General features: G+C 46.1%; 1 protein-coding gene and 1 long non-coding RNA gene across 4 annotated transcripts in view; one reads left to right on the forward strand and one right to left on the reverse strand.

Moving 5' to 3' along the window:
• Positions 1 to 5,455, reverse strand: part of LOC147578926 (uncharacterized) — a 96,976-nt gene extending 91,521 nt beyond the window's left edge. For both annotated transcript variants that reach the window (XR_015253348.1, XR_015253349.1), the window contains exon 1: positions 5,231 to 5,455. This is a non-coding gene — a long non-coding RNA (uncharacterized LOC147578926). The remainder of the gene's footprint in view (positions 1 to 5,230) is intronic.
• Positions 5,456 to 5,564: 109 nt separating this feature from the next.
• The window catches only part of SYN3 (synapsin III), a 467,188-nt gene continuing 445,772 nt past the window's right edge, over positions 5,565 to 26,980 (forward strand). The window contains exon 1 of one of the 2 annotated variants that reach the window (XM_025926829.2): positions 5,565 to 5,675. The gene's annotated coding sequence lies outside the window, so the exon portion shown is untranslated. Of the gene's footprint in view, positions 5,676 to 12,578; positions 12,718 to 26,980 lie in introns of those variants that run through there. The other variant, XM_086712422.1, reaches the window with a different exon arrangement.

Consider the following 26,980-nt stretch of genomic DNA (forward strand, 5'->3'; position numbering starts at 1 on the left):
CACTCTTTCTGCCCTACTACAGCTGCTTCCCAGTAAGTTGTGGTGAGGGCAAATGTATTAGAACACTACCTTGAAAGTGACTTGATCAACTAAAACCTTCAAGCACCCTTAATTGCAAAGGAACACCCACTGACATCTGCCTCCCCTTAAGGGGTACTCCAAAGATTTGGAAACTTATTTTTCTGGTTACCATGACAATTTTTTGCAACGTCAGCAAAAATGTTCTGTGCTACAAACAAGCAACCATAAAACCACTCAAAATCTTTAGCTCAGAATCCACCTCAGCTCCAGATCATGCCATGCCCCTTCTGAGCATTTACCTACGGATTCTAGAAAAGAACTGTAGATGTTACAGCATTCTAAGCACTCCCCTCATTTTACTAGGTAGGGCTCAGAGATGAACTGAATTGCCTCATGTCAGGAAGTAGATTAATATTTTCAGCTTTTCTTTTATTCTATACCCCACCTCCTCATCTTTCTAAGATGTTTTTTAATCCAAAGATGAAATTTATGAAACAAAAAAGTTCTCTCACTTTTACTTTTTTAAAATTTCTTATAAGTCAAATTTATTTTTTAATGCTTTTTAATTAATTTATTTAAAAATAAAAATTGTATCTATTTAAGGCATAGAACACGATTATTTGCATATACATAGTGAAATGATTACTACATCAACCCTTTTTGGATAGATTCCAGAGACCTTTTATTCTTGCACATGTTAAGACTTTGTGTCTTAACCCTCGCAGGCTAATTTGCCCTTGTACCCCCTAATCAATCTTTAATTATAGCAATTCATCTTTGTGCAGATTTTAGGCTCCCTGATAGGTAGAGAGGAGGAAATATTGCAAGATCTTTCTTGTGAGCTTAAAACTCTTGCCATGGATGGATAACAAAATTAACTTTGCCCTTGTTGGCAACTGTGAAACTTTCCTGACTCAGGACCTAGGTTCCCACGGCAGCTCTGTCATTCACCAGCTGTGTTATGTGACACGAAGCTGTGCGTGTTAAAAGCAAATATGGCTTTCGTTGTCAGACAGAATTTTGAGTTCCCACCTCAACTATGTATCATCTAAGTGACTTTGTACAAGTCTGTTTCTTTCCCTATGAAATGGGAATAACATCTCTTTTAAAAAAAAATTTTTTTTAAATATTTATTTATTTTTGAGAGACAGAGAGACAGCACGAGAGGCAGAGGGGCAGAGAGAGGAGGAGACACAGAATCTGAAGCAGGCTCCAGGCTCCAAGCTGTCAGCACAGAGCCGGATGTGGGGCTTGAACTCAGAGAGTGCAAGATCATGACCTGAGCTGAAGTTAGTGGCTTAACCAACTGAGCCACCCAGGCGCCCCGGGAATAACATCTCTTTAACAGTGTAGGCCCATGGGTATGAAAAGCATTTAGCACAGTGCCTGGTCACAAAAAGTATTCAATAAATGATAGCTACTGTTACTCTAATCCATGAATACTATCTAATCTGCCTACCTCACAGGAGGGTATATGAAATGAGGGACTTTGCAAACTATAGAATTTACATAAAAAGGACTTATTGCTACAGTTGTTTTGTTATTATAAGAACTTGCTCATCTTTTTTTAGATAAGAATAGCAGATCTGAGTTCTTCTTATCAAAAATAAATATATTTTTTAGCCTCCACCACCACCACTCTGTGGGTTTGGATTTCTTACTGAGTTGTAAGACAATGTGTACACCTGTCACTGTGGGTGCATCCATATGCACGCAAATTCCTGAGCTGAATTGTTCCCCAGGGAAAAGATCCTATGACAATATATTTCTTTCCTTCCTGGACCCATTGGGAGGATTCTTGGTTAAAAGCAAGAGAAATAATGTAGGTTATTTAACACAAGAAGGGAATTTAGCAGAGATGGACGATTCACAAAATAAAATTAGATGGGGGACAGGGATGGCATGAAGGATCAAGTTTGCGAAATGGGCAGAAATCAAAGGAATCTAGAGGTGTGCCAACAAGATTCAGGACTAAACAGGAATCACTGGTCCAGCCTCCTTAGGCTGCTGCTGCTGCTGCTGCTGCTGCTGCTGCTGCTGCTGCTACTGCTGTCATCATTAGTCTGATCAATCTCATGGTCAATCTCTCTCCATCCTTATCACTTTCTGGAGAGACAAAGTCCCAGGAGTGAAGATCTAACTGGCCCAACTCAGGTCACATCCCTCCCTCAAGTATTTTTGGGGACTAGGAGTTAGCAAGTTGTTGAAGGATCTGGCCCTGGGAATTTCCAGGTCTCCCCACCGTGAAAAACTCCCCCCAAAGAAATGCGGAGGCATAAATACAAATATCTTCTAGGAAGCCATCTTTGGTCCAGCTCTCATTTCATTGATGAAGAAGGTTCAGAGAGGTTATCCCATGACCAGGTGTCAAGTCTTCTGACTTCCAACCCCACATTCACTCTCACATAAAAGTCAGAAATTTATAAAGTCGTGAGCTGTTTCTCCAGCTTTAAACACTATCTCAGGGCGGGGACAAAAGGGACTGACTATGGAGAGTCATTATCTGTTTCCAGGCTCTTTTCATTGCATAAGCTCAGCACATAAGAATAAATAATTCTGGAATGCAGCTGACCTCCAATACATGACGGGAGAATCTCATTACTGCTAAACCCTTGATGATAAATAAGAGAACTGGTTATGATACATTGAATTTTCAATAGAAACCACTAAGCACTTCTGCATCTAACTGCCTTTTATCCCCCTTATTCACAGTGCAATAAAAAATAATTTTCCATGCCATAATTTGCCTGGTTTCTCATCTACACTTTTATCCCACTAACCATTTCCTCTTTTCTTTCTTTGTTTAAAACTGGTACTAGTGAAGGTTTTTGAATTTATAGGCCTAGACAAGAACATCCTTTCCATTTTTCTCCAAGCAACTCTCCTGTGCACATTTGAAGGCCAATATTCTTAAAAAAACAACAACAAAAAAAAACTACATATAAGTCCAAATCTTAGAGTTGAGAGAAGTCAGAGCTGTTCTCTGACCTCATTTCACAGGTAGGGGAGACGGAAGCTTAGAAAGGATATTCCAGGGTGGGTAGAGGCAGCGATGGGGCAAAAATCCATGCAGGGTTTATGAGCTGAGATTTCCTTGATCTTCTTTATCTTCTTATGTCCACTACTGTCATTATCCATGTCTGAATAGAAACTCAGGAAGGATCTGAGGTACTGCCTGATCCAGAGGTGGAAAGTAGTAGCCAAAGGGGCAAATCCTGTCTATGCATGGGTTTGATTTTGCTCAACAATCTTGGTTCACACAGTCCTTTACATTTTTTTTTTAATTAATCGCCAACATTTAAACACTTGGAGATGTAACATAATCTGAATTTTTCTTAATGAAAATTTAATGAAAATCAGATCATCTGGCAACTCAGGGTCCCTACTGCTATACGGCAAACATGAGTTGTTAAGTAACAGCCTGCCCCCTTAGGCAGGTCTACACACACCTCAGTGCACCACAGTCTCTACCCCGCCCTGTTCTATCACACCCTGCCAACTTCACTTATTACATTATTGCCCGTCTCCAACAGTATTAAAGTTTGTGACTCCTGAGCCATTTTTCCTCCCTTGGTTACTGAAGTCGGGTTACTCCCTCTTATTGACCGAAGTCACTTACTAAGGGCCATGCAGTAAGCAGAGCAGTTGGAAGACAAACTTCCAAGGGCTCTCAGTCCTTGGCTCCGCTTTCTTCTCACATTAGGTGGTCTCATATGGTCCCAGGTCAGAACACTCCCCAGTGCATATCTCCAGCCCCAGGCTCACATCTGTGCTTTCTACTTGGGTAACCAGCCCTCACTTTGGGCAAGTTGCTCAATCTTTTAGTGCCTTCATTTCCTCCACTGTGATACAGGGACAATGAGAGTCCTTTTCCACCACACAGTTACTATAAGAATTATGTATACAATTGGTTAATATATGTAAAACAATTTGAAGAGAACCTGGTACAGTTGTTGTAGCTTGCCTAATGGGTTTCTCAAATGTCCATGGTGGAGCCTTTATTTCCATTCTGCTTCCAACCTGTCCCTTCCTAGTCTTTCCCCATGTTGGTAAGGGCACCATTATCTCAAGGATGGCTCAAGGTGAGCACCTGGGAGTCATTCTTTACTCATCTGTTTTCCACATTTCTTAAAACCAACTCATCACCAAGGCTTTCCATGATATTCTAAAAATGTATTTCAGTTGGTCCACTCTCCCTATCTCCACTGTCACCACCTTGGTCTAAGTCACCATCATCTCTTGCCTGGACTCCTGCAGTAGACTCAAGTTACACACTGAACTATGCATTCCCCCCCCCCCCCCCCCCGCCCCCATATGTTGAAGCCCTAACCCAGGACAAGATGGTATTTGGAGACAGAGCCTTTGGTGATTTAGGTGAAGTCCTGCAGGTGGGGACCTCATGATGGGGCTCGTGTCCTTCTAAGAAGAGACAGGAGAGAACTTGCTCTCTTTCTCCCTGCCTTATGAGGACACGGGGAGAAGGCAGTCATCTACAAGCCAGGAAGAGAGCTCCCACCAGAAGCAGGCCACGCTGGCACCTTGACCTTCACGTCCAGAATTATGAGAAAATAAATGTCTATTGTTTAAGCCAACCAGTCTATGGTATTTGGTTATGGCAGCGTGAGCCGACAAGACACCTCCTAACTGGTCTCGCTGCTATTTCATTCTCTCTTCCAAAATCTATTCTCCACACAAGCAACAGTGGTCTTTTAAACATGTCGTAGCCTCCCTTCGATGGCTTATTTTTGTTTTGTCCTTATAACGAACCGAAGCTATTCAGGCTGCCCCCCACCCCACCCCCCCTCCGGGTTCTGGTGAAATCGGCCCCACGCACTCTCTCCAGCCTAGCGCACCTCTTCCTTGCTCAGCACTCTGGGCTATCCTAGTCTCCACTTGTGGCCTCAGAATCACGGTGCATCTACTGCCCCCTGCCGGCGATGCTCTCCTTCCAGTCCTGGAATCCCTTTTCTCTTTCAACTCTGTTCAACTATCACCTCCCCAAGTGGCCGCAAGAAACCCTCCTATTTACAACGTCGCAAGGCCCCTTTCTTATTTAAAATCACCTCTCCCTCCCATAACAATCTGACATACCTTCTTCGTGTACCTTCATTAAACCTGCTCCCATCCCGACTCCACGCAAACTACAGGAGGGCGACAGACTTTGTCTGGTTCCTGTTGCACCCCCCGCGCCGAGTGACCGGCACAGTACCTGAGACGCGAGCAGACAGTGAGGCAGGGTTTCTCTGAGGCGCCTCCTGAAGTCCTGGAAGGTCAGGTGCCTTGCTCAAAGCTGGCTTCCAAGGACGCTGCACTCTTCGCACTCCCCAAGGGGCGTAGAGACGCTTTAGGGATCGGGAATGATCACTGCACTCGGCTGCCCGAGCCGGGGGAGAGCTCAGAGTCAGGAAGCAACTTTCCCGCGTGGAGACGTGAGGGGCGCAGTGGTGGGAGGCGCGGGGCGGGGCCCCAGGGGGCGGGGCCTGGCCGTCCGAGCCAATGGGGTGGTGCGGCGCGGCGGGGAGGCCGGGCGGCGGAGGGGAGACGCTGGAGCGCGGCCGGGTGCGGAGGCTGAGCTCGCGGACCCGGAGCGTATCCGCAGGCGGGCGCCGCGGCCGAGGCACTCCCCTGGCGCGGGTTTCCTGGCGGCTCGCACGGTAAGGGGAGCGCCGCCGCGAAGTAGACTTTGTGGGGTTTCCGGAAGCTGGGAGCCCCCCCCGTCCCCGCCCGCGGCCCCTCAGACGGGGCTGCCGGTGGCGTCCTCGTCCCCGGCGCGCCGGCCCTGTGCCCGTGGGGTGCGGGCGCGCGGAGGGCCCGGGAGGGAGGCGACGAGCCGCCGCGCCACTCTCCCTCCACAGGCTGCCGCAGCCCGGCCCCGGCCCGACCCTGCGACGGACAGGTCGGCGCGCGGGAAATGCCGGGGGCCCGGGAGCCCCCGGCCGGACATGCGCTCGACCCAGGTCTTCAGACCCCTCAGGACCTGTTGGCCTGGGGCTAGGGGTCAGATTTGTCACGCCATTGCCTTTTTCCAGTCTTTCTGAGGCGCAGGAAGAAACCTCCGAGCGGCTCCCTGGCCGAGCTCGCAGCGGGGACTAGCCTTGATGCCGCGCCCCGTGTTTATTCAGCATTTATCGGCTCCCCCGCCGTGTGCCAGGCACTGTGCTGAGCCCTGGTGGCACGAAGACGGGCCTTGGAGGGGCTCCTGGGGCCAAGAAGGACAGTAGGAGGAACAGTTTCCGAGCACCGTAGTACAGGGGACACGAGGTGTAGAGGAGGCGTGAGGCAGCCAGGACGGCTTTGGAGCGGAGGCGACCTTTGAGTGGGGACTGGAGGAGGCGGAGGGTTTGCCCCGCTGAGAGCTGGGGGGAGGGGGCCAAGGGGGAGGGCTGCTGGGATAGCGGGAATTCCAGAGAGAGGTAAGGAAGCTGAAAATGTCTAGTATCCCCTTAGATAATCACGAAGGACCAGGGCTTACTGTGGGTAGGAAATGAGCTGTCGGCATGGCGGGGGGCTAAACCATGCGCAGACCTTAAAATGCAGCCTTTGACCGTCTTGAATTTTGTCCTGGGGTGGAGTGCAGTGGAGGAATTCTGATCAGTGACCAGGTAACTCTGGCAGCTCTCTGGAAAATGGATGGAGACTGGAGCATCAGAGAGCCGGTAAGTTGTAGTTGCTATTCGGACTTGGCTGCAAATGCTCTGGGCCCGGAAAGCAGCCCCAACTGCCCAGGAGCCCTGCTCCCTGGCCTCTGGACAAAGATTTGGGCCAGGAAATGTTGCCTCTGTGATACTTGCTTCTGCAACCTGCAGGTCATTTTTGTATTGTTTCAGGAGGCTTTGACCTCAACCTTGTCATCAGGCATGGACCCTGGAGGATTGGGAATGGTACCTCTCTCCTCCTCTTTCTGCCTTGCAGAGGCACAGTCCTGGCTGTTAGAGGCTGTAATAAAAAGCAAGGTGTCACTGGGGAGTCAGGCGAGAAAGTCACTTTAGCTGTGTGCTTTGGGGACATTAATCAATGTTTCTGAATGTCACTTTTCTGATTTAAAAGGAAATATCGTAACTACCTTTAGAAGATCAAATTCCCTGGTAAAAGACTCAGAGATTCTGAGGTTTGTGTGTAGGGGGACTTGGGGGGAGTCGTCTCACTTTCCAAGGGGGTGACAGGTGAGGAAAACAGGATTGGGCAGAGGGAAGGTAGATCTGTGATGCAATGCAAAAGAGGCCTTAGTTGATCCCCTGAGGCCTGGGGGCCAGGCCTTGGAAGCCCCATGTTGGCCAGCCAGTGGATGCAGGGAAGGGCATAACTTTGGTTGTCCCTTCAGCAAGACAGTTCCTGAAGAGGGACTCAGCCAACGGAACTGGCAGTAGGGCCCAGGGGAGGAAGGGGTGCCTCTGTCTTGGAGAGGGATTGAGAGCTGTCCCACAGCAGCTACCTCTGCAGGATGGGTTTGGGAAGTAAATGTGATAACTTGACAGAAACTGGTTTGCACTGAATCTGGTGCAGAGCAGGTATTTAAAAAGTGTTCATTTCTTTTGCCTTTAACCTTCTTGACTGCATCTGAAAGTAGATTTGGGAGTTAGAGTTGGGTAAATAGGCTTTAGAGGAAAGGATCTTTAATAATAATAGCTACAATGACTACCACTTCCTGTTATTGAGTGCCTGTTATCTATATGCATTCTCTCCTAGTTGTCTAGTGGTATTCTGAGTCAAGTACTTTAACTCTTGTTTTACAGTCAACCCAGTCTTTTTTCTAAAACCCAACAGAGTGTGTGTCCTTTTGCCATAAAATAATAGCAATAACAACAAAAGCAGCAATCAAAATGATATGATTTTTTATAGTCTATGAGGTGATTTCTTTGGTGGTCTGATTAATTAATTAATTTATTTACCAATTATTAATTCAACAATGTGCATTGAGTGCTTCCTAAATGATAGGGCACTGTCCTAGGTGCTGGGGATACAGTGCAGTCTGTTAGGGGAGAGAGAGAGACAGACATTAAATGCTTTGATTCTTCAAGAGCAAACATTGAATGATAGAACATCCCATTGCCAAACCCTCTTGCACTGTTGGTGGGAATGCAAATTGGTGCAGCCACTCTGGAAAGCAGTGTGGAGGTTCCTCAGAAAATTAAAAATAGACCTACCCTATGACCCAGCAATAGCACTGCTAGGAATTTACCCAAGGGATACAGGAGTACTGATGCCTAGGGGCACTTGTACCCCAATGTTTATAGCAGCACTCTCAACAATAGCCAAATTGTGGAAAAGAGCCTAAATGTCCATCAACTGATGAATGGATAAAGAAATTGTGGTTTATATACACAATGGAATACTACTTGGCAATGAGAAAGAATGAAATATGGCCCTTTGTAGCAACGTGGATGGAACTGGAGAGTGTGATGCTAAGTGAAATAAGCCATACAGAGAAAGACAGATACCATATGTTTTCACTCTTATGTGGATCCTGAGAAACTTAACAGAAACCCATGGGGGAGGGGAAGGAAAAAAAAAAAAAAAAGAGGTTAGAGTGGGAGAGAGCCAAAGCATAAGAGACTGTTAAAAACTGAGAACAAACTGAGGGTTGATGGGGGGTGGGAGGGAGGGGAGGGTGGGTGATGGGTATTGAGGAGGGCACCTTTTGGGATGAGCACTGGGTGTTTTATGGAAACCAATTTGACAATAAATTTCATATATTAAAAAAAAAAAAAAAAAAAAAAAGAACATCCCATTGCCTAGCCAGGAAGTGATAGAGAGTAATAGGCCCTTTTCCCAATTGAATCTTTTAGTATAATCTCCACAGCAAGGCCTTTTGGACCATCTTGTGTAAGGCAGGTCCCCTCCCTTTTACTCTCCCTTCATAGCACTTGTTCGTTCATTTTATTTATTTCCTTGTTGTTTGCCCCCCACCCCCCATTAGACTGATGGCTCCAGGAGGTCACATATTGCTTTATCCCAAGAGCCCAGCACAGTGATTAGCACATACTTCTTGAATGAGTGAAATGAATGAGGTGTGGATCTGCTTAACAAGAGTGGCCAGGGAAGGTCATGTTGAGGAGTGATATTTATCCTGAGATCTGAGGGATAAGAAGGATCCAGCAATGCTAAACAATGCCAGGATCAAGAGGCAGAAAGAACAGCTTGTTCAAGGACCAGGAGGTGGAGGAATGGAGCCCAGTGTGATTGGGGAACAGCCTGAGATGAGTTTGGAGAAGTAGATGGGTCCTTGGAAGGCCATGCTGAGCTTGGATTTTATTTGAAGTGCATTGAAAGGTCATTGAGGGATTTTAAGCCTAGTAATGACTTGAGGTTATACTATATATTTGTTTGTTGTCTCTCATGCCTCTAGGATGCAAGCTCCATGATGCCAAGTGTTCAGTAAATATTGCTAGAGTTGATGAATGATCTGGTTTATGTAGCTACCTGGTGAAAAATGGAGGAGGGAGAGCAATGGGATTTTGTCACCAATTAAGAGTTAGGTGAGAGGGATGTTGGTGTCTTGGCTGCAGAATAGCAAGGAGGAAAGTAGAAGGATTAGAGTTATATTTGGTTACAAAATGGACAAGGACTTGCTGATAGATTAGATGTTGGGAATACAGTAAATGGAAGAACCAAAGATGACCCATGGGTTTATGGTTTAAGATTAGGTGGAGCCAAATGTCCATCAACAGGTGAATGGATAAAAAAATGTGGTATATACTTACAATAGAATATTACTCAGCCATAAAAAGAAATGAAGTACTGGGGCGCCTGGGTGGCGCAGTCGGTTAAGCGTCCGACTTCAGCCAGGTCACGATCTCGCGGTCCATGAGTTCGAGCCCCGCGTCGGGCTCTGGGCTGATGGCTCAGAGCCTGGAGCCTGTTTCCGATTCTGTGTCTCCCTCTCTCTCTGCCCCTCCCCCGTTCATGCTCTGTCTCTCTCTGTCCCCAAAAAATAAATAAACGTTGAAAAAAAAAAAAAAAAAAGAAATGAAGTACTGATACATGCTGCAATGTGAATGAACCTTAAAAACATGCTAAGTGAAAATAGACAGACACAAAAGTTCACATGGTGTCTGATTTCATTTACATAAAATGTCCAGAGTAGATCAATCCATAGAGACATAAAGCATACCGGTGTTTGCCAGTGACTTGGGGAAGAAGATTAAATGAAGCATAACTGCTTAAAGGGTAAATAGTTTCCTTTTTGGGTTGATGAAAATGTTTTGGAACTAGATCGAGGTGGTGGTTGCACAACATTATGAATGTAGTAAATGCCACTTAGTTGGACACTTCAAAATGGTTCATTTTATGTGATACAAGTTTCATTTCAATTACAAAAACAAAAATAGATAAAAGCTTGGCTGGATGGGAGCACCAATAACAGAGTGGAGGAGACTAGGTGGGGAGCAGGTTGTGGTTCGGAGAGGAAATTCACGTGCTGTGTTAGAGATGCCTGTGAGATATCCACGTGGAGCCTGGGGTGGGGAGGAAGTCTGGGCTAGAGCTATAAATATGGGAGTTGTCAGCACTTAGATGTCAGCCAACAAAATGGATGAGATCTAGGGAGAGACAGTGTAAAGGAGCACATCACAGCCTGGATCATTCTTTAATTTGATCCTCATATCTACCTATGAGGGAGGTGCTGTTGTCTTCATTTTCAGATGAGGAAACCAAGCCCTCCCCACCCCCTCGACCCCCAGGACATGAACTTGCCCAAGGTCAGACACTTTGTTCATGTGTATCCCTTGGCCTCCAGTGCTTTGCCATTCCCATCTCAGCATGATGCCATTTAGACCTTCAGCAAGGGCCTTCCCTCCCCATCCCTCCTCGTCCTGATGGAGTACTCATATGTGGCAAGCACAGTGCTGGGCGTGTGTTGGTGGAGAAAGTGGAAATGGCTCTAATTTTATGGAGTTTACCCACTAAGCAAGCAGCTGCAGTCCACTGATACAGGGGACCTTAGGAGCCTGGAGCAGGAGAATCTGCCCCAGATTTGGGAGTGGGAGGAGGCTTCCTAGAGAAAGTGACAGCGAAGCTGAGATTTGCAGCAGAAGCAGAAGAATGGAGCCTGAGAAAAAGAGGATTCTCTGGAGGGTTCATGATCCCCGAACACCTACTATGGGAATTCACCATTCTCTTCATTCCACCATTCTTCATAGGTTACTGGCATTTTCCAACTCATTGAGAGGGTTTTCTACATTTTCTATAACCCTGGAGGCAATAAGCAGGCAAATGGCTTAGTTTGATTTCAAGTGGGAGCTTCAGAGGGGGAATGAGGTAGGGTGCAAACAGCCGAGCTCTTAATTTTTTTTTAATATTTGATTTATTTTTGAGAGAGTGCAAGTGGGGGAAAGGCAGTGAGAGGGGGACAGAGGATCTGAAGCAGGCTCCGTGCTGATAGCGGCGAGCCTGATGTGGGGCTCGAACTCAAGAATTGCAAGATCATGACCTGAGCGAAAGTTGGATGCTCGACTGACTGAGCCACCCAGGTGCCCCAAACAGCCTGGTTTTTAAAGCCAGGTCCCATTTCTTGAGCAAGTGACTTATTCTCTCTGAACCTTACTTTTTATACCTATGAAATGGATCCAGTAGTGTTCATTGCTTAGTATAGTAAATAAATTAAATGATGCAGTAAATATTAGGTACATAATAAATGCTCAGACAACCGATTATCTCTTTTATCTTTTGGAGAGGAAGAGTTTCTGAATAGACCAGTAGTCCTCACATTCTGTACACTATTTAAAATACAGATATTCGGGGCGCCTGGGTGGCGCAGTCGGTTAAGCGTCCGACTTCAGCCAGGTCACGATCTCGCGGTCCGTGAGTTCGAGCCCCGCGTCAGGCTCTGGGCTGATGGCTCGGAGCCTGGAGCCTGTTTCCGATTCTGTGTCTCCCTCTCTTTCTGCACCTCCCTCGTTCATGCTCTGTCTCTCTCTGTCCCAAAAATAAATAAAAAAACGTTAAAAAAAATTAAAAAAAAATACAGATATTCGTCTTCCCTCTGAAGGCTTTCATGGTTCTGGATGAAGCACAGAGATCTGTATGTTTAGAAAGCAGCCCACATGATCCTGATAAAAGGAAGTCCAGGAACCATTGGTTTGACCAAATATTTGAGTCATTGCTATGGTGAACATGAAAGGGTTAAGCACCTAGAAGCAGAATTTTGCCTTCTAGGAATTATTAGCCAATGACAGTGCTGACCGATGATGTAATGTCTTTGGCTGGCACTCCATTGGTTAAGTGTATTGTTTCTCTCGCTGCTTCAGCTGTGTGAGGAGCAAAGCTGGAGCCCAAGGGTTAATAATTCTGTGGCAACAGATCTCTTTTTTTTCCCCATTCCTCTTCTGCTAGGTGTGAGTATATAGCCCAGCTCAGCAGATTGCTGCCCTTCTTCCAATAAACAGCTGCATCTTCCTCCTTACCTCCTCCCAAGCAGAGCACATGTCTCCGTAGTACTACAGAGGAGGAGGAAGGGGGAGAGGGAGTGGGGGAGGAGGAGGAGGAGGTGGAGGAGGAGGAGGAGGAGGAGGAGGAGGATCAGGATCGTTTAGGGAAGAGAGAGCCCTTTCAAAGTTCCACGCTGCAGTCTCTCCTTGCCACTGGGGACGGACACAGCCCCCCGCTGCTCTGGCCTACAAATGTCCCACTGGATGCATTGCTAAATTGCCACCTGCTTCTGAGCATTGTTCAACCTGGCAGGATCCTCAGAACCAGGAGGTGAGCCCAGGGTTTTGGAAGAGGGAGTGGGCCTAGCAGAGAGGAGCTCTAGACTGGAGGTCTAAAGGGAGGGAACAGCTCTAGACTGAAGGTCAAGCATAGGCTCCATCCCATAGCCCTGGCACGTGGTATGAGCTCGGGCAGGACAGTTTCCCTCTTTGGGTCTATTTGCTCAGGTGCACAATATGAGGCTTAGATTAGGGCCCTCTGAATTCTGGGAGACACTGACTGGGGAGTGTGCTGACCTGAAGCTGTAAACAAGCATACTGTTGGTGTAGCTTTCTGTCAAATGATCTGTGTAGATACATGCTTTGCTCTGGGAATCTTGGGCAGCAGGGGAGTGTCAGGTGAGGGCGGTCTCCTTGGAGCTAGCTGTAACCCAGGCTCCTCCTTATATTGTCTGGACTCCCTCTTCAGTGCTCCCACGTGGCCAAGAAGCCCTTGGTAGACTCTGGGCTGAGGTTTCTCCAGAAACACCTGAACGGTCTCAGGGATTTTGATCATGCCCTTTGGGAGGACCTTAGGGCCCCCGACCCTTGAGTTATCAGTGATTAATTCCTAGTTGTCCCATGCTGGAGCTTCTAAGCAGAGGAGAATTATTTTTGCTTTATCGAGAAACTTAGCTGTGACAGTTTTCTTGTGTGTGTTTAGTGGGGCATGCATTATTGCCCCAGCCTGAAACATCTCACCTTGTCCAAAGAGGGTCCTAATGCAAGTGTATTAGCCTCCAGGTGTAAACTGAAAAAAGGACAAATGGGGTGGGTTGAGGGAGATTGGAGCAGAATAACTGGGAAAGGCTGAAAGCAAAGAAGTCTCACCTTCAATTCATAGGTAATTCAGTTTGAAAGCCTGCGTTTCACAGACAAGCTATGATGCTACTTCTCTCTTGCAACACTCCAAAAAATATATAACTAAAAAGTTCTTTTATTTTTCAGTATTTAGTGATGTATGGGGAGTTACCAATTTCTTTAGGTAGAGTGGAGCCTGCAGTGTTCTCTCTGTGTCTTGTATGACCCTTGGTGCCTGCTGCCCTGTGTTCTGGGTCAGGCTTTGCTGATGAAGAATATATGTGTAGGTCCTTGGGCAAGTTACTGAGTCTCTCTGAGCTTGTTTTCTTCATTTGTCAATCACAGGGCTGGAGGGAGTTGGACTTAGCTGACTTTTAGAGCTCTCCTAGCTCTGGCTCTCTGTACTTTGGATTGTAAAAAGTCTTTGGAATCTGAGGTTGTTGATTAAGTGGGCTGGATAAAGAATCTTTGAATAAAGGAATATGCTGCATGTGCCCACTAGGTGTGAGGCTGTAAACATTTTAACATTTTGCCCCCTCAATAGCTCTGGAAGTAGGTGGTGTTTACCCCACTCTCCAGATAGGAAATTACCCCAAATCATCATACAGTAAATGTTGATACTGGTATTTGTGCAGGTGATCATACTGGGATAGCGGTATGTGTCAGGAGAATGGAATGGCTGGAGCTGGGGTCCTTACCTACCCTTGCTTCCATGCATGCTCTTCTTTCTACTATAAATCAAGCACTGATTTTAAAATTGACTAGTTCAGCCAGATTGATGTGAACTCTCCACATTAATATCTGAGACAGCAGAAGATTGGGGGACTCTGGATCTAAAAGGGACCTTACAGTCCTGTGGACCAGGCCCCTCAATTTATAGCTGAGAAAATGGAGGTCCAGAGAAGTTAGGTGACTTGTTTTCTGTCACTCAGTGAGTCAATAGATGGCAGGGGATGGAGTCCAAGACTCTGATTTAGGTGTTTGAAGGTGTATTATTATTAATGAGTTTAAAAAAAAATACCTTCATCTGAGAAATTTGGGATCATTTGAATTTAACTGTTCTGAACATAACCTTTGTCTGTTCTCACCAGGCCCCTTTGAAATGCCAAAGGGTTGAAGTAAGAATCATTGGACACTTAACCCATGCTTGGTGTTGTGGCAGGTGTCTGAAACATGAAAGGAGGGTGGGGGTGGCAGGCAAGCTGAGTATGAGATGTGAGACATGGTCAGTCTCCTTCAGGAGACTCAGGATGAAAATTGTATTTCCTGAGAATCTAACTCACAGGTCAGCAGTCTTTCTTAGTGGATGAGCTGGGATTCTGACCCTTTTTCTCTGTGTGTGACTGGCACCTAATTTATGCCACTATAGGAATACTTGCTACACAGCATGTGGTCTCTGTTCTTTTTCTTTCCCACTAAGCTGCATGTTTCCCAAAATGTGGAACTTAATCGGTGGAGCTGCTTAATGGGGAGGTGGGTGTCAGTATCTTGGATGTGCAGAGATGTACACTCAGAAATAAACTCCATCAAATAATGATTAAAAAGCACAATGCAGATACTTGACTCCCTCCTTGATCACTGTAACATTAAAAAGGAATCATCTTAATACCAGGCTTCAAATATCCTAACGGTTATAGGAAAGAGGAGTTATCATTATTCTGCAGGACTGAAGAGCAAAGCTAGCAGCAATGGGTGGAAATTGGAGGGGAGCAGATAGATAAATAGAGGTAGAGTGTACTGATGATGGGGGCTTTGCAATGAGTAAGTCCACCTTCCACACTCTTGTCTTCAGAAGAGGGTGGTAACCCTTGGGGATTACTGCCCTGGCCAAGAGTAGCACTTGGTAGCCTCTAATGCCCCTTCTAGACATAAGATTTGTTGATAATCTATCTACCAAGCAGGAGTAAATGAGAGGAGGCCTAGAGTATAACAGAGCTGCCTCTTAGTCTTAGTATGGGGTGGAAATCATTCACAGTCCAAACAACCGTTTAAAATATTTTAATTGCCAAAAAATTAACATTACATATGTTTTTTTGTGTATGCAATCCTGAACAGTAATTCGTATGCTAATTAGTGTGTAAAACACTGATTTAGGCTAAGAGAAGTAGCAACATAAAGCCTATATGCTGTTATTTGGGTCTTCCTACTGTTCTATCTTTAAGGTAACTAAAATTTCTCACTTGCATGGGGTAGGGGATGGAGAATTCTCAAGTGTCCTTGCTTCCTTGTATTATGCTACTCTGTTTGATAAACAATCTCTAATACCATTAAATATGGTATTGTTTATAATAATACCATTAACAGGTTTTTTAAGTGATATTAAAAATTAAATGAGATAATGTATGTGGAAACCCCGAACCCAGGAACTGTTACAGACAGAGTAGATGCTTAGTACATTTGTACCGGAAGGAAATCAGCATCTTGCTTTAGCATACTTGTCTCTGCTGGTCTTTGAAAAGTTTTGGAGAAGAACCTGGCCACCTGTGTCCAGGCTGGCATTTCCTATTTGAGATTGGCATGTCCAGTTTGACTCCTCTACACAGTGCTCGCCCTCTTGTCCCTGAGTAATGAGATCGGAAACTTCACAGACCTGAATTCAAGACACCAGCCCTTACCTATCATTCTGTGACATTGGCCATGTTACTTAACATCTCTGTTTTTGTTTTTTTCACTTCTGAAAATTGGATCGGTAGGCTCACCCTGAAGGGTGGATGGGGGTTTAATTTAGAACCTTTAGAAAGGGACTGGAACATACATAGAGTAGGTGTTCTATAAATGGCTACTTTCTTTGTTCTCCACCGAAAGGTGTTACAGAAAGGTGTTTTTTTTTCCTCTTTCACTCTCACCTCAAACTTATTTGCCCACATTAGTAGTATTTCTAGATACTTTTTTCTAAATGTTTATTTATTTTTGAGAGAGAGAGAGAGAGCCCAAGCAGGGGAGAGGCAGAGAGTCAGGGAGACACAGAATCCAAAGCAGGCTCTAGGCTCTGAGCTGTCAGCGCAGGGCTCGAACCCACAAACCACGAGATCATGACCAGGACCAAATTTGAACATTTAACCAACTGAGCCACCCAGGCACCTCTGTTTCTAGAGAATTTTGTACAAACCTTCAGGAAACCTCTTGACATTGCTCTAAGAATGCATTGTCTTGCAGCCTTGTCCCCTTCTAGCTCATGTTCACGGCAGTCACCTAACCAAACACCAGAAAGCTGCACTCAGAAGGGAGATGTTGTGCTTAATCCATTTTTTAAGTTTATTTATTTATTTTGAGAAAGAGAGAGGGAGAGTGCATGAGTGGTGGAGGGGCAGAGAGAGAGGGAGAGAGAGAATCCCAAGCAGACTCTACACTATCAGCACAGAGTCCAATGCAGGGCTCAAGCCCACGGAACCAGGAGATCACGACCTAAGCTGAGATCAGGAGTCAGACACTTAACCGACTGAGCCACCCAGGTGCCCCCATTTTTAAAACCCCAGTAGCTGATTTAAATATGTTTTACTCAGGGGTCAAGTGGACAGGTAATTTGAAGCGTGCTTCAGAAGCCAAAGTATGGCTCTGCATTCAAAGCATTAGAAATTTCATCATTAAATTTTCATCCCTTGGGTTTATTTATTCATCCATTTAATAAATATTTATGGAGTGCTTATGCTGTGATAGGCACCATCCTAGGTGCTGGGGATATATCAATGAACAGTGTGGACAAGATCCCTACCCTCGTGGATCTTGTATTCTCGGGAAATAGAAAATAACCACAGAACAATTACATTGTGAGATGTCAGTGGTGAGGGCCATAAGAAAAACAGTATAAGGGCATAAGAAGATGCCATTATAGAAAAGTCCATCAAAGGGCTCTAAGGAGTTGCTATTTCAGCAGAGTGGGGAGGAGGAGGGGAGTTTGAGAAGGTAAAACTAGAGAGGTACCCAAAACCAGGTCTGGTTGGGATTCATGGACGGTGGAGTGAGGTTTGGACTCTACTCTTAGCTGGAGGTTTTGAGCAAAGAGTTTACATGGTTTGGCTTATTCTTTTAATTGGTTTTATTTTTTAAACTGCCATGTGGTAAAGTTGACTTTGTTTTGGTGTTCAGTTCTATGACTCAGCACACGTATAGACTCATGGAAGTACCAACATAACAATGGGGGCACAGAACAGTTTCATCACCCAGAAACCTCCTTCCTAATGTCCCTGTGTAGTCACAGACTCCCCACTTGTAACGTTTGGCAACCACAACTCTACTTTCCATTGCTACCATTTTATCTTTCTGAGGACATGATACCAGTAGAATCATACAGTATGTAGCTTTCTGAGGCTAGCTTCTTTCCCTGAGCATGATGCCTTTGAGATTTGTCCATGTTGTATCAATAGTTTGTTCGTTTTTATTGCTGGCTAGCATCCCACTGTGTGAACATACCACCGTGTGTCCATTCCCTCACCCTTGAAAGACACTTGGGTTGTTTCCAGGATTGGGCAGTTATGAAAAGAGCTGATATAAACATTTGTGTTCAGGTTTTTGTATGAACACACATTTTTGGACCTCTAGGGTAAATACCCAACCGTTGGATTGCTGGGACATACAACAGATTTACACTCAACTTTATAAGAAACTGCCAAATGATTTCCCACGTGACTGTACCATTTTGCATTCCCACCAGCAGGGTATGAAAGTTCCAGTTACTCTGCATTCTTGTCAACACTTGTCATTTTCAGTACTTTTTATTTTAGCCACTCTAATCGTTTAATTATATCTTGCCATGGTTTTAATTTGCATTTACCTAGTGGCCAGTGATATTGAATATCTTTTCACATGTTTCTTTGCCATCCTTATATCCTCTTTAGAGAGGTGTTTGTTCAAGTCTATTACCCATTTTTAAAATTGCTTTTGTGTTTTGCTGTGTGGGAGGGAAGCTCTAGTGTGGAGGGGTGGAAGCAGAAGGGTCAGTGAGTAGACCATTGCAGTAGTCCATGGGGAGAGATGATGGCAGTTTGAATGGAATTCATTTGGGTGAAAGCAGTGAGAAGTGGTCAAAATCAATGAAAAATTTAAAAGTAGAGCCATTTGAACTTGGTGATGGGTGGAATTGGAATATGGGGGAAAAGAAGAGTCACAGATAAGATAGCCATAGTGCTGTAGTGCTGGAGGGGCTGAGAATTTAAATGTAATTTAGGCATGGCATCTGCCCTCAAGAAGCTCACCATCTAGTGAGATTTACTATAAGCAGTTCACCTGGAATACATCCGGGTGTGCTCTCAGAGGTCTTGTAGAAAGAACTGGGGGAGCTCAGCTGATGGAAAAATGACTGAGTGTAAGGTTTGCAAGGCCTGTGCTCTTGGCAGCCACTCTCAAACTTTCATGTGTGTAAGAATTAGGTGAGGAGGTTATTAAAAATGCAGCTGGCTAGGCTCCTGCCCCAAGAGTAAGAGGCCTGTGGTTAGCAACACCACAGATCATTCTGTGCAGGTGATTGGTTGACCAATGTGAGAAACCCTTGGAGGAACTGAGAGGACTTCAGAGAAGAGGTGACGTCTGCGGTCGACTTTCAGCGTTTAGTGGGAATTCTGACTTGGAGAAGGCTGTGGGAAGGGCAGCCAGGCACGGTACAGTTTCGTGAGGGAAGAGCGAAAGCAAAGGGTTGGGAGAATGATGGAGACTGGCTGGATCCTAGAGTAGCATAGGTGATGAGTGGGAGTCATGTGACTTCCTGTGCTCAATGAATCTAATGTGATTACCACAACCTAGCAGCTCCCCAGTACTATCAAGGAGTCTGCCGTGGTGAAATGGACCAGGCATCCCAATGCTGGGTGTGCAGAGTGGCTGGCTTTCGAAGTCGCATGTGACCACGTGCCTTTGAGGAGAGCCACTGCCTGGGGAACAAGCTGGTTGGGGATGCTGTGTGCAGAGGTTTGCAGAAGGATGCCCTGTCCCCAGGACCACTTTGGGCCTTCCTTGAAGTTCACAGACTCTGCCTCTCCTTTTCATACCTCATCATGCCTACTTCCCAAGGATGCTGAGCCACATCTTCCTGTGGCATAATTACTCACTGTGTGCCACGCATAGTTCAAAGCACTTTACATGGATTAACCCATTTAATTCTCCCAACAGCCTATGGATGAGATAGAACAGTTATTTCTGTGTTACGATGAGCAGCCGAGTCACAGACTGGCTCAAGGGCTCAGTGCTACAAAATAGAAGAGCTGGCATATTAACCCAGGTGGTTTTGACTTGAGCCCACGCTTTGAATTGTTACGCTGCATCTGCCCTCTAGGGGCATCTTTAGAGGATGTGTGGCTGCAATAACACAAGCACTGAACTTACTGCAGCCCCGTCACTGTTTTGTGGCCTTCCTGGGGTTATTCCCTGTAGAGACTATTCCTTTTTTTTTTTCTTATATATTTTTTAATGTTTATTTATTTTTGAGAGAGGGAGAGAGAGACAGACAGGCAGACAGACAGACAGGGTGCAACCAGGAGAGAGAGGGAGACACAGAATCCGAGGCAGGCTCTAGGCTCTGTGCTGTCAGTACAGAGCCCTACATGGGGCCGAACTCACAAGCCTCAAGATCATGACCTGAGCCGAAGTTGGATGCTTAACTGACTGAGATGCCCAGATGCCTCTGGGGACTATGTCAATAATACACTTTTATGTTGAAAGATTTTTCTTTTTTGATTTTAGCTTTTGGGTTAAAACTTACTATTTTTATTCTTTCTTGCCAGGTTCATAACAATACGGTATATCTTTTGTGAGGTATGAAATAGCAACATAAGGTGTTGTGGTATCATGATGCCCCTAAAAGTTGTTGTTATGTGTGGAACTTTTCGACCTTATGCTGAAATGGCCCTAGGGTATTATGTTTTTGGAGCTCTTCTAATTCTGTCTTTCTCCTTAACTTCCCCTGCTTCAAGCAGGTAGTGTACTTTCCTCTAGCAGAATTCTTTCTGATTTACCACATCTAGTTGGCTGAAGTCAAAGAAAGCAAATGACCAAATATATGTGGATTGCTTCCTAAGGAAGAGTCAACAGGCTCTGACTAAAGGGCTTTTCTCCTTTTCTGTAAAGTTCAGAGAGAGGTGTTGCAGACTGATGGGTCTGGAGGCCTCTTCCCCTTATTTCAAGGTTCTCAACTGTGCTGGCATTTGTAACTTCAGGCTGCTGTAACCAATTACTGTAGACTGGGTGCTTAAACAACAGGCATTTACTTCTCACAGTTCCGGAGGCGGGAAAGTCCATAATCAGGGTGTCAGTGTACTGGGTTGTGGTGAGGGCCTTCTTCCTGGTACGCAGATGGCCATCTTTTTGCTGTGTCCCAGCATCTGGAGAACAGGGAGAGAGGAAGTAAGCTCTCTGAATGTCTCTTCTTAGAAGGGCACTAATCCCATCCCCGTGAGGAGGGCTCCTCCCTCATGACCGGATTATCTCCCAAAGGCCTCATCTCCAAAGGCTGGGGATTAGGGCTTCAATATAGGAATTGGTGGGGTGGGGGTGGGGAGATGCACAAACCCTCAGCCCATAGCATGTGGGTAGCTGAGTGTGCTATGCAAGAGACCTCCAGACAGCGCAGAACGAATACAATGTGATCTAGAAGAGTTTTGAAGTTTCTTTTGGCAGAGGTAGAGAGGGAGCTCTAAGGAGGTTTTCGGAGCCTAGAGCTCAGTTTTGAAAGATGGAGTTCACTAATCCGGCGGGGGTGGGGAGGTGCTTAGAGAAGGATAAAACAGGATGCCATTCCAAGAAGCAGGAAGAGCATGTGCAAAGGCATATGACCACATGGCAGGGAAGCAGATACGTGTCAGTGAGTGTAATGGTGCCGATGAGGCTGCAGCCCAAGCTGGCACCGATCAGAAAGGGCCCCCCTGCTGCATGGAAGGGCTTGGGCTTACATTAAGGAGCAGCTGCCTCGTTTAAGTAAGGTAGTGACATGGTCAGATTTTTTTTTTTTAAAAAATGTCTCTGACAGCCTATGCTGTGGAAGTGGATTTGGAGGACACCTAGCTGGATGCAGGGAGGCCAGGAGGGAAGGTTCTGCAGTGGTCCATTCAAGACATTATGCTTTTCTGAGCTACAGGCTGAGAGAGGTGAAGCGAGTGTCAAAGCGTCCCTTTATTGAGTCCCACACCCAGAATAACCCCCTTTTCCCTGTGAAGGTGAATTTGATATGATCCCTGTCCTCAAAAAGTTTGTAATATAGAGACATCTCAGAAACCATTGGCAGTATGAGAGATGGGTTCATCAAGTTTCTTTGATTCACAAATATCTTTTGAATGCTTGCTGTGTGCCAGCCCTTTCTGGTCGGTGCTCAAGATACGAGAGTGAAAAAAATCAACAAAATTCTTGTCCTCGTGGGGTTCCCATTCAAGTTGGAGGGAGCACAGAGGGGAGACACTGCAAAGGTAAGATAGATAATGTGTTAGATGGTAGTGGGCATTACAGACAAAGGAGGGAAGGAGGAGAGGGGTGTTGGAGGAGGGGCTGCCAGTTTTTAAAAGGCAACTTTTGAATAAAGAGCTAAAGGGGGAAAAAGGAACATTATCCTAAGTATACAAATATAGAGGCAAAGCTACCTACATGGAGGCCTCACAGTATAGCAACTTTGAACATGACCTTTGGGGAAAGGCAGACTTAAATCTGAATCCTGGTTCCATGCCATACTGGCTGGGTGACCTTAGACACATCATTTTACCTCGCCTCCTTGAACATGGCTTTTCTGATCTCTAAAATGGGATACAGGCCTGGCACGCTGAAAATGCTCACTATATGGTACATATTCATAATGGTGGGGATGATTCTGGCAGGGCATCACCAGGGCTTTACAGAAAAGGGGCCCTGGGAGGTACAGCAGGGGGGTTTGAAACAGATTTCCTGACCAGGAATCTCTACTGTGCCTTTGCAGGCCCTGCAGAACCAAGTCAGGGGGCCTTAGGGGCAGAGAGGCAAAAGTCCCCAAACAGCCTCTTTGATAAAGAGGACAGGAGAGCCATGGGACCCAGTGTCATGCCTCATGCTGTGATCCTTGAAAGTCTCCATGCATCTTGGGAAGAATTCTGTCCCTAGGCAGGTCTCAACCCCCTGGGAAAGGGTGTGAGAAAAAGCTTTTTGTGATTTAAAGAAATAATGGAGGTGAAAATTGGTGGGTGTGAAGGTGAGTCTGGCTTCTCTTGAGCAGTTTTACCTGTGAGCCCAACAGAAATGGCTCTTTTCTGCAGGGGCTGGAGGAGGCAGCTGCCAAGGCTGCCATTCCAGTCCTGGCTGTGAAAAAGCCCTTCCATGCCTGCAAGTGACAGAGGAGAGGGCTGCTCTCTGGAAGGAGTCAGCAGCAGCTGCTGGGGCTCCCTGGGTGGAACACAGCTCTGCTGCCCGTGGTGCTTCTCTTTCCTGTCATGTGTCATCAGCCATTGGTGTCATGGTGCCTGCCCGAGGGGGCATTACTGCCGCCTGGCTAAGGCCAACCACTTCCCAAGGCTGCTTTTGGGGGAGGGTCTGGGGGCAGCAAGCCGCTGCCCAGCAGGGGAGTGAGTGAGAGCACAGCATTGATTGGGATTCCTATAAGACGTTCCTTTTCCCTTTTTCCCTTGTCTGAGTCTTCTGTTTTCTTGTGTGTGTGTGTGTGTGTGTGTGTGTGTGTGTGTATTCAGTTTCATTATTTAATTCATCCACCCCCATTCTTTTTTTTCTTCTTCCATCTATCCTCATTTTTTTCTTAGATCTTTCTTTTTCTTCTCCCTTCTTTCCTTCTTTTCATCTACTCACTCATTTGTTAATTCATCATCCATCCATCAAGCATGTTCTCTGTGCAGCACTTAGCCCAGGGCACAGATAACACCTTCCCTGCACTCAGAAGCTTAGTTGCTGCCGGAAGAGGAGAAATACACAGGCAAAGTCTGTAGTAAGTGGTCTAATCTCTGGAGTCAGACAAACCTGGTTAGAGTTTGGCCACATCCTCAATGTGTTACCTTGGGCAAGTTACTGAACCTTTCAAGTGAGCCTCAGATGCTTCCTTCAGCTTTCAATCAGAGTACTAGAACCTTCTTCCTAGGATTGCTAGTGATGAAGTTTTGGGGTGATGTGGGGTTCGTGGTGTCCAGAGATGATGGCCAAAAAAGAATTCTGGTAGATGTGTTTGGTGCAAAAAGGTGATTTTATTAAAGCATAGGGACAGGATCCGTGGGCAGGAAGAGCTGTGCTGGAGTCCTGATGGGTACCTAATTATATACCCTCAGGTTGGGAGGGGGACAGGGATAGAGTATGTTTCTAAGGAATTTTGTAAGCAAGTTTTCCAGGACCTTGAGGGGCTAGCTGTTGCTAGGGAAACACCATTTATCACCATTTAATAAAACCTCAGTCATGAGACCCCCCCTCAGATGCATATGGGGGGGCATAAGCTTGGAGCATGATTGCCAGCATATATCCTGGGGCAGTTGACATAAAGGAAGTAGACTTCTAGGATCCTTGAGGTTGGAACAATGTTAAGCCAATGTTCTCCTTTGCCCCCAGCAAAGTGTCATCATCAAGGGAGCTGAGCTCTTAGAGGGAGGTCACTCTGCTGGTTTCAAGGACTTGTCAATGGGCTGTAGGCAGTAAAGGAATTTAATTTTTCATTTGTCTTAGTTTCCCACATCACCATGGCAAGCACTTAAACCCCCTTTCTTTGTTCTTGGGTAGCTGGGAGAGTCCAAGGAATATCATACAGATCCCACCTGGGGTGGGGGTTGGGTGCTAGCTTGTGCTTTGCCCCTCTGCCTGCCTCATGCTCCCTCATCACTAGGAGTATAGGAGGCAGTATAGGTAACATACTTAGCCTGGCATGTAGCAAGAATTCAGGCAATGTTGTTATGAATACAGTCTAAGGGGCGCCTGGGTGGCCCAGTCAGTTAAGCGTCCGACTCTTGATTTTGGCTCAGGTTTGTGATCTCACAGTTCATTTTGTGGGACCGAGCCCCACATCAGGCTCTGCACTGGCAGTGAGGAGGCTGCTTGGGATTCTGTCTCCCTTTCTCTCTGCCCCTCCCCTGCTCGTGCGCTCTGTCTCTCTCAAAATAAATAAACTTAAAAAAATATATAGTCTGACACATATTATTAGACATCTGGTAAAATTAAATTTCCTTATAACCTGCAGCCCATTGACAAATACTTGAGGCAGGCAGAGTATGACATTCCTCCAGGAACTTCCTACTGTCTTAATGTTAATGCTTTGTTAGAAGGAAAAACAACATTAGCTTGACAATAGCTAGGCCTTCAGTATCTTGTGAGTCTTCTTTAGCATATGAAAATTGATGCGGAAACTTCCCTTTGACTTTCTCTCTCCCAGCTCGCAAGTGTATAACTAGTTTCTCCTCACAATCCCCAGGGTGCTCTTCCTGCCCAGGGTTCTGTCCCTGTGCTTTAATAAAATCACCTTTTTTGCACCAGAAAAAAAAAAAAAAAAGAAAAAGAAAAAAGAAAAAAAAAGACATCAGTACAAAGGAAGGAAGAGAAAGAAACCACTTTTCTGTGTTTGATTCTTACTCTTCGAAGTGAGAATCGGAGATGTGCAATGGAGTCCCTCCCATCTGAGCCCCTCGTCTTATAGGTAAGTGAAGAAGCCCGTGGATAGAGAGGTGACTCAGCCTAGGGGGCGCTGATAGTGTGGAGTCCAAACCATCTGGGTTGAGTCCTCATCCCACACAGAATCACGGTGGCGACTGTGCAAGTTCCTCTCCCTTTCCAGGCCTCAGTTTCCTCTGTGTGTCAAGTGAAAGATAACAAACGATTACTGTTAGGACTAATTGGTTTAATATATGAACAGAGCTTAAAACGTGCCTAGATCATAGGAAACATTGTATAAATACTAGGTGCTTTTAACACCGTAATTAGTATTGCTGTCACTGTCACAACCACTGGTGTTAGGGTCACACAGTGGGCCAGTGGTGGTAGCCACCAACCGCCTTTAGTGGGAATGCATGCTAGTCTTGCCCACATCTGCCCCTTTACGCAAGTGGTGAGGCTGACAGCTTTCCTAGCCGAGGAGAGGGAACCGTGTCCGTATAATTGCAGCTGAGACCGCATAATTGAGCAGTTCCCAGAACCTTCGGAGCCAGTGCCTGGGCTCAGGCTCTCCGAGGCGAAGGGCACTGCAGAGTCCATCACAGTGCTGCCCAGTAGGTGCCGGGTTACAAGCAGTATCCCACTGACGTTGAGCACCAGGAGAGCTGAGGGGAGGGTGGGCCAGCAAGCCAGGGCGTCACAGTGGTTGAAGGGCTGCATCTGGGGATGGACTAGACGGATACAGAGGCAGGTTTTAATTCTGCCACTTACCTGGTACATGATGCTCCTCAGGTTGCTTCACCCCTTTCAGCCTCAGTTTTCTCATCTGTAAAGTGGAGTTAATGGTAGTACTTGCTTCGTAGGATTCTGTAAGGATTAATGAGACAATGCTTGTAATGAGCTCAGTGCTAGTAAGCAGTGGGCTGCATGAGGGCTATTACTTTCTGCTATTTAGAAGAAAAGTGCTCCCCATTTGGACAGGGTGAAGTGAGCAACTGGCAAGTATGCACTGATTTCCAGAGAATCCTGTATTTTAATTGTGGTAATTTTGGAGTCAGGAAACAAAACAAGACAAAACAAACACACACTACCTGCAGACTCAGGAGACCTGCGTTCTGGGCCTGGCCTGGCTCTACTTCACGGAGTGACCTTGGACAAGCCACTTCCTGGGCTGTGCCTGGTCTCCCCATCAGGCAACAAAGTCGTGGGAGCAGAGCAGCCACAGTGCACAGTTCCGTGTGTTTCCAGGAGTCCCCTCCAGGTCCAGCCCCACCAGGTGACTGTCTCTGCCAGGGCACAGCCCACACCCCCCAGAATCCCAGAGTTCTTCACTGGATCATTAGTGAGTGCCCAGCGTGCCAGTCTTGCATCCATGTCCTATACACGGTGCCAGGATGAGGCCTGGGTGGGCAGGGTCACCGGGGAGTCTGGCAGGAAGTGAACCCATTCTCAATATAAAGAAACTGCTGCAGGATAATGGAAAAAGGTGCGCACTGGGCCCCCCTTCCCGCGGTTTTACTTTCCGCAGTTTCAGTAACCTGTGGTCAACCTCCATCTGGAAGCAGATGGTCCTCCTTCTGAGGAATCGTCAGAAGGCCACCGCAGCCTTTACACTGTGTCACAATACCCGTGTCATCCCCCTCCCTTCATCTCATCACATAGCCATTGTATCCTCTCCCGTCATCACAAGAAGGGTGAGTACAGGACAATAAGATATTTTGAGAGAGAGAGGGAGGGACCATGTCACAAACTTTTATTACAGTGTACTGTAATAATTCTATTTTATTATTAGCTGTTGTTGTTAATCTCTTATAGCACCTAATTTATAAATCAAACTTTATCATAGGAAAATACTTAGTGTAGAGAGGGTTTGGTACCGTCTGCGGTTTCAGGCACCCACGGGATATCTGGGAACAGACCCCTCATGGATAAGGGGGGAACTGCTGTAGTTGGTGGGGGCC

The sequence above is a fragment of the Puma concolor genome, chromosome B4, assembly GCF_028749965.1.
Source record: "Puma concolor isolate L17-30 chromosome B4, mPumCon1.1.hap2, whole genome shotgun sequence".
Lineage (NCBI taxonomy): Eukaryota > Metazoa > Chordata > Mammalia > Carnivora > Felidae > Puma > Puma concolor.